This window comes from Mytilus galloprovincialis, chromosome 6 (genome assembly GCF_965363235.1).
Source record: "Mytilus galloprovincialis chromosome 6, xbMytGall1.hap1.1, whole genome shotgun sequence".
NCBI lineage: Eukaryota > Metazoa > Mollusca > Bivalvia > Mytilida > Mytilidae > Mytilus > Mytilus galloprovincialis.
In genome coordinates, this window is record NC_134843.1 from 42,837,045 (window position 1) to 42,844,913 (window position 7,869).

The window sequence follows — 7,869 nt, forward strand, 5'->3', positions numbered from 1 at the left end:
TACTCTATATGCCACTTTGCCTCATAGTCTCATTAAAACATACTTCTAATTAAAAAAGCATTTGAAAATTCAGAATGCAGTTTATCCTGCTGAACTGACTTGAGGAACCTCTGGCCATTGTTAGTTTTGGATGATGTTTTTAATTTCGGATCATTTGTATGTTTCGGAGTTTCGTGTGACGTTCATTTTCTATAGTTCTATGAACTAGTACACACATTTAGTTTATGGGCCAGCTGAAACCCAACCCAGGGAACGGGATGTTTTGGGTTGATGGATGACCCATTGGAGGCCTTGGACTTTTATGTTTTGCTCTTTGGTCGGGTTGTTGTCCCTTTTCTCATTTCCATTCTCAATTTTAGTCGATAACATTTCTTATTTCATTTTAAAAAAAAGCTTGTTTTAAGATCAATAATTTTGCATCTCAAGTTTAAATGTTTTCCATAAAATTTGAACCATATAAGTCTACATTTGTTCAAATTGAATCGTCGTTTTATCAGAAAGCTTATTGTCTTATGTGGGAAACAAAAAAAAACCAATGGAAAGGGTATTTGACTTTTTTTATTTTGGTACCTCAGGATGGTTTGTTTCACATAAGATGTGCGAAATATCAGTTTACAGTTGACGGATTTTTCTGATTTTTCTGTTTTAGTGACTTTATATTGTCCCTCTTTTTTCTTTTATTGGACATTATCACAAAATTCATTTCATGTAAACCTGTTTACTTTAATTATTTGCGTTTTTCATGTTCTTGTTATGTGTTATTATTTTCCAATTATATGAGGAACAACTTTCAGCATATAATTATGATGAACAAATATTCTATGAAAATTAAAGCCTTGAAATTTTCTTTCTTACATGCGTTTTGATAATTAAAAAAAAGATTATGGCAATTCTACTTGCCTGAAACACCTGTTGGTGGGGTCGTCGGCAATGCTGTAAAATATAAGAAAACTTGGATTAGGTATTTATACTTTTCTACGTTATAATCTTAGATATATAATTGAATTAACTAAATTAGGTATTTACTAGTAGTATGGCCTTGTGAGCCTTGTGAGCGATCAGAATTCTCGACACTCTTTAGTGATTCAATGAGAGCTAATATACCATTTTACAGTTTTCACATTATTTGGTAGCCAAATTACATAACAACATTATATTGCTGGGTCTTCTACGTGCTTCTCAAAACTTTTTTCATAGTAATTAAAATCATTCAGCAATCAATATGGTTCGCGGTTGAGAGTTAACAAAACTATTATTTTTTTAAATACTAAGGCTTTTCTGTCTCAGGAAAAGATAACCTTAGCTGTATGTGGCAAAACTTTTAGGAATTTCCCTAATACTCTTCAACTTTATTTGGCCTTTTTTTAACATTTTGTGATTCGAGCGTCACTTATGAGTCTTATGTATACGAAAACCCGGTCTGGCATATAATACAAACTTTTAATCATGATATCTATGATGAGTTTATTTACAATCACTGGGTCGATGCCACTGCTGGTGGAGTTTTTATTCACCAGCCCAGTAGTCAAATGTAGACAAAACACGCGTCTGGCGCAATTTCAAAATTTCAATCCTGGTATCTATCATGGGTTTATTGATATTTCAGATCTAGCATTTCTTATCGTTATTTACTTGATAGATTGTTGCAGCTTACATGGAAACTAATGCATCAAGAGTTCACAAAGTGGTGAAGTTGAAATCATCCCTTTGCAAATTGACAGTTCTGAAATATCTGTTTCACAGATGACGAAACCCTATCTCTTCCTCGTTCCCTCTGAATACGGTTTATAACCTGCATTTTATTGCATTAACTTAAAAGCAGGATCGGCTTACCCTTTTGGGGCATTTGGGATGACACTAGTTTGTTAAAAAGGGGCTAGTGCTGCTGTTGTTACTTTTTTCAGCTGTGTTCTTGTTCTTCTAGTTTTTTCAATGTCTGGTTTGTACCGGTAACAGTCTAGTCTTACCATTGTCACGAAAAACATCTTAAATTTCAAAATTTTACATTCTATCAAGTTTCAGGGTCAGAAAATTTACACGAGGTTTACGAATTCGGTGATGTCTTAGGGTCAGATAAAAGAGGGAAAAAGATACGAGAGAGACATTCACACTCATAGATAAAAAAAAAAAAACTGACAACGCCATGGCTTAAAAAAACAAATAATAGTACACATGACAAAACAAAGAAAGCTTCTGACTAAGCATCCCAAACCCAACTAAAACCTGGGGTTGATCTCAGGTACTCTAGAAGGGTAAGCAAATCCTGCTTCACATGTGGCACCCGTTGTGTTGCTCATGTTATTACAATCCGGTTAAGGTGGCTCGTGGGTACACAAATTTCAGCAAAAAATTAAACCGTTATTTTTTCATTACAAATTTTATTTATTACACTATTAGTTATTACTGTATTATATGGTACAAAATTCAACCCAGAAAATAGATTCGGTTTGGCTCCAGATGACTTTTAAAATGTTTATATCATTGAAAAGGCTCCAAATTATCTCCCTTTGGTGCAAAAATGCCATTTTTTGGCATTAAATTTAAAAAATCTTTTTTAACTCATCGGTGACCTATAATTTTTATTATTGTTTTCAAATAAACTGTACATAAACTAAATAATAGTAAAATTTAAGCGATTTCTGTAATTAGGTTATTTTTTTATTTCGATATTACCTCTATTTCTCCTATTAGTTCAACAGAAAAAAAGGACATTAACAAAAATGTATGCTTCTTCGGGAGGCAGATTGTGAGCTTAAATGAACGGTGACCCCATTTTTTATTTCATTTTTCTTTTAATTATATGATAAAGTTCATTTATAAAAAAAAATATAGCGAAATCCTTTATTAGAAAAAAGTGATTTATACCCAGGAGCCCCCTTAACAGTCTTATTCGGTACGTCACCTGGTAATAGTCATTTAACGATCCACTATTGAGTGATCAGTTTTCGCCTAATTTAATTTATCAAGTAATTTATATAATTCAATTATAAGCCTGGTACCTTTCATAACTATTATGGCAAGGTATGCTGTTATTTCGGTTAACCGGGCTTCGTAATACTCAGTCATTAGTTTTCTATGTTGTGTTTGTATACTGTTGTTAATCGTTTCTCTTCTTTTCAGTGGCATTTCCAGTTTGTTTTCGACTTATGAGTATGAATACCCTTTTCATAATTCTGTCTTAAAATATTGTAGTTAAATAACAAATCGGCTTTAATCGTTTGAAAGTCGTGAAAGTATGACGGTATACAAACTTACCTAATATAATTGTAAAATTAGCTGTTTTTCCCGAACTAGTGACACATTTCCATATAACATTATTTTCAGTAATTTCTAATGGATTTATACGAACAGATATACCAGTCCTATTCCATGTAAACGAAAAGTTTCCGTCTATTGTGATAGTGCAGAAATGTATGGAACAGTCTGTCTTCTTGGTTTCATTTCTGTACCACGATGCAGATATATTTTTGAATGATGGTATATCACAGTATAAGGAAAAGTTCGAGTCAACAGAACGGGATCCATGACTTGTTATATTCAACCCTAGAATGAAAAATAATGAGACTGTGCACTTTAAACCAAGTAGGTGATTCCTGCTATGAATGCATCTTAGGTATAAAAATAGTAACAAACAAAGAGAGAAATCTGATAATCCATTTATGTATATACGAATGTAGTACATTAAATATTGTTTCTGTATGTCTTGATCGCCAACTCATACATGTACTTGAATAATTCATGGAAGAGGTTGGTTTTATTCTTTAATTTGCTTTTGGTTCGACGAATTCATCCTTATTATAAAGATTTACAACATTTAATGATTAATTATGTATGAAAATTGAATATTGTCAAATCTACAATTCAGAATCGTTCTTTTAAATATTTTTTTTCCATTACTTAGTTCATTTTCCATACCCCTTAAATCTTAATACAAAAGAAAGAAGTTTTGTTGGATAGTTTGTTATTGTATCGTATTATATATAAACACCAGATGATGATGGATCTTGCCCCACTCATAATCCATAACAGGAAAAACCGAATTGCTTAACAGCTATGTAACTAGGCATCGGGATTGAAATTAGACCAAAACATAGATGAAATCAATCATATCTACTATTTTGTTTAACATATAATTCGATTCCCATAATGTATTTATATTGATATTGCTATGTCACTAAGGCTCTAGTTTACCTACTGTCATTATTATTAAATCAGGTCATCATTATTTGTATTTTCTTCTAGATTTCGAGTAATTAGTTTTGCTTAATTGTACGGTAACCTGTTTGTATCAAAATCCTATTTTCCCTCCTTCTTTGGATTATTGTCCTATATTATCAATCATTACTATAACATCTACATCTACATCAGTCATTAGCCTAGTAGTCAGCACTTCTGTGTTGGCATGATTTATCATTGATACGGTCATAACTATAAAGTAACTGTTTACAAAACTTTTAATTTGTTAAAATTCAAAGATGTACTACTAGCTGCTTTAGGCAAAATCTTTCGGAATTTTGGGTACTCAATGCTTCAATATTTTGCTTTATTTGGCCGTTTGAACTTTTTTTCCAGCATCATTGGGATGTCTTTTGCAGACGAAACGCGTGTCTTGCGTACACAGTTTTGATCCTGGCATCTATAGGATGATTTTATTTACCATAGTACCGAAATCCATGGTAAATTAAAATGTGTAGTCCATTAAACATGACAAATTCAATTGCTCGACTATAGCAAACATCCTTTATTTACTTTTAGCTTTTGACAATTATATCGAAATTTGTATATTTCATAGATGAACGCAAAAGAAAAATAGTATGACAAGAGCTAACCAAAATTGCAAACAGCAAACATCATCAGCAATACAAAATTCTCAAAATTGCGAAGTAAGACAGAAACCTTCAAATACCTTTCAAACATTACGAGGTTTAAACAATCTTCGGTGTTTGCATATTATCTCGAAAACTAAAATACTGCTAGATAGGTAAAGAAATTAGGCATATACTGTTTATCGATACTGAATTTAATCGCATAAGCCGACTAAGAAGATCCAAGTTAAAGAAACAAACAGCAATTGAGGGATTCACAGGAACTGAGTGCGTCAACAAAGTAAACTTATTGTGATGCATGTGACCCAACTTGCGAATCCTCACTCAGTTCAAGTGTGAAAATCGTGAAAAACTGTAAGCATAAAAAATATAAAAAATGCAAGATATAATGTTATGCTTACTCAGGAAAGATTAGCCTTTTGAATACATTTTGTATTCATCACTGTTGATAGATATTGTGAATTAGATATAAGAAGCTAAGAAGTGCCAATGAGACAATTCTTCATCCAGGTCACAATTTATAAAGAGAGTCGTGGTGTAGTGGTTAGTGCATCGGACTACTAACACAAAGGTTCCTGGTTCGATTCCCGTCTGGGATGAAAATTTCAGGGACTGAATTTTCGGCTCTCCCTTGACACCATTTGCGAGTATGGTCTTGAGGAAACGATGATAGTCCGTCGGACGGGGACGATAAATGGCTAACCCGTGTTAAGAGAGAGCCATATTTCTTGCACGTTAAAGACACCCTTGTAGATTTCGAAAAAGAGCAGGCTAATGCCGCTACAAGGCAGCACTCGCACCCGCAAAGTGGAAAGGGATTAATATAAGTTGCAATACTTGTTTCCCAATCCACTATAAATAAATAAATATATTTAAACTAAACAATTTATGAAAGTGAACTGTTAGATCAAAGTACGGTCTTCAACACAGAGCCTTGGTTCACACCGAACAGCAAACTATTAATTAAAGGGCTTTAAAAATTGACTAGTGTAAATAAAAACCATTCAAACAGGAAAACCAACGGTCTAATCTATATAAATACATTACCAAATGAAACTTTAAATCCCAATAACAGCATAAGAACTTGTAAAACTTGTCGACAATCCATATCAGCTGATACCTAGTTCATTGTTGTTGACCAATTTCTTCAGAGACCATTGAAATTTCTTAGTGAATGGTACCTGTAAGTAATGAGTATCAACCGGATAGCTAAATAGTATTTTTTTCAAATATTCAGACTTTTGATTATGTCCAGAAAACACATAACCCAAGTCGTTTCTCTAAATAAGTTTCAATACGGAAGTAAAAATCAATTATCTTTACCATTTGGGTTTGGTTTTTTTGGTAAAGGGTATTGAAATAAAAAAAAACAATCTTAATCTGTTATTTAAGGATGTACACCTCTGAGAAGCCAAAAATTTCTAGAATTAAACTTTTTTTCTTAACCTGATTTTTGGGTTATTAAGACTGTAACAAAATAATTGTTAAAGAAAAAATCATATGGTGGTGCACTTTTTTTTTTGCTACGGACCTTTGAAAATGGCCAATTTTGATGATTTTCCCATTTTTCATCGATTTTTACCTATTTTTGGGCTATTATAGTGAAAAAAATCACAGTTCCACAATTAAACTTTTTTCATACTTTCTGTAAAGATGAAGTGGACCAATCTGAATAAATTTTACTTACAAAAACTATAGGTAGGTGTTAATATAAGAAAGTTTTATCATATTTTGACGCTTTTTTGTGTAAAATTTACCATTGCTGTCAATTTTGTATTTTTGTGATTTTTCTCAGTTTTAAGAACAAAACGCATATTATTTCAACTTTTTTGTTATAAATGATTGAAAAAATACATATCTAAGAAATTTGAAAAGATTAAAATGATATGGGATGTAAATGATTCTTGTAAAATCATTATTGGTATCCTTCATGCATTTTCTCAAAATTTTGGCTAAAATACTGACTTGATTGTTTGTAAAATTTGAAAACTGGATTACTCAAAAACCATTCATTGTAAATACACAATTTTTTCACAGATTTATGTTTGATTATAATATTTTTAAAATTCATTGATATTTTCCACTTCTATCACATTTTTTTCAAATTATTCAAGAACGAGATTTCAACGAGACTGAACGAGACTGAAAAAGTCAGAAGACTACATCCTTAATCTTCTGACGTAATATTTTTTATTATAAGAACATATAGTGTAACAAAACGAAAGTACAATCACTTTAACAATTCAATTTCAAATTGAGTTTGAAAGTTTATATTTACTTTAAAAATCCTTGTACCCTAGATATATACTATAACACCTTCGCTTACCAGTTTAAATGCAAAGATCCTCGTCAACATAAAAGATATCTTACAATGATATAAAAATAAATATTTTGCATGCTATAGTCATTGATTACATATTAGTTTATCTCAATTTACCTATTAAAATATCTGACATGCGCATGAAATATGCCTATATAAACAAAAGGTACCAATACCCGGAACCTAATTTAGGCTTTGTCAAATACTCGATATATATCATAGTCATAGTCAATAATATTGAAAACAATAAAGATCAGTTGAACATTGTCTTTTTAATGCAATTCGGAAAAAATATATCTGCTAGGCAGATAACTAATAAAAATACTCGTTTATATACAATTGAGTATCTAACGTGCAAAGATATTTTTTGTAAATGACTTACAACATGCACAAGGTTTGTCTCCGTGTCTTACATTGATTTTGTCTCCTTACAATAAATGGACCTAAGCGAAAGTTTGGAACATCATAATTATTATTTCGTTATACTGCTGTACTACAAACGTTTATTTGTACCTGTATAATTTTTATTTCACAAATAGGATATCAAACAATAATAATGTTCTAACCCTCGTAAATTTATGATACGATATGTTTCTTCGCATTTAAACACCGTAGAAAGATCTTTGAATGGCTTAATTGTTTTCCGTTCAACCAATAACTTATTTTTATATACAGTTCTACATTAACATGCATAATCCGTAAATAACTGATTGTACTGGGGTG

The 7,869-nt window shown here is 31.5% G+C and overlaps 1 long non-coding RNA gene across 1 annotated transcript; it reads right to left on the minus strand.

Annotated features, from left to right (window-relative positions):
• Window positions 1-715: 715 nt before the first annotated feature.
• Window positions 716-7,254, minus strand: LOC143079632 (uncharacterized). The gene is made up of 4 exons (XR_012979451.1): window positions 7,153-7,254; window positions 5,874-6,007; window positions 3,256-3,543; window positions 716-933 (listed from the first exon to the last, which is right to left on the minus strand). It is a non-coding gene; the product is annotated as an uncharacterized LOC143079632 (long non-coding RNA).
• Between the last annotated feature and the right edge of the window lie 615 nt (window positions 7,255-7,869).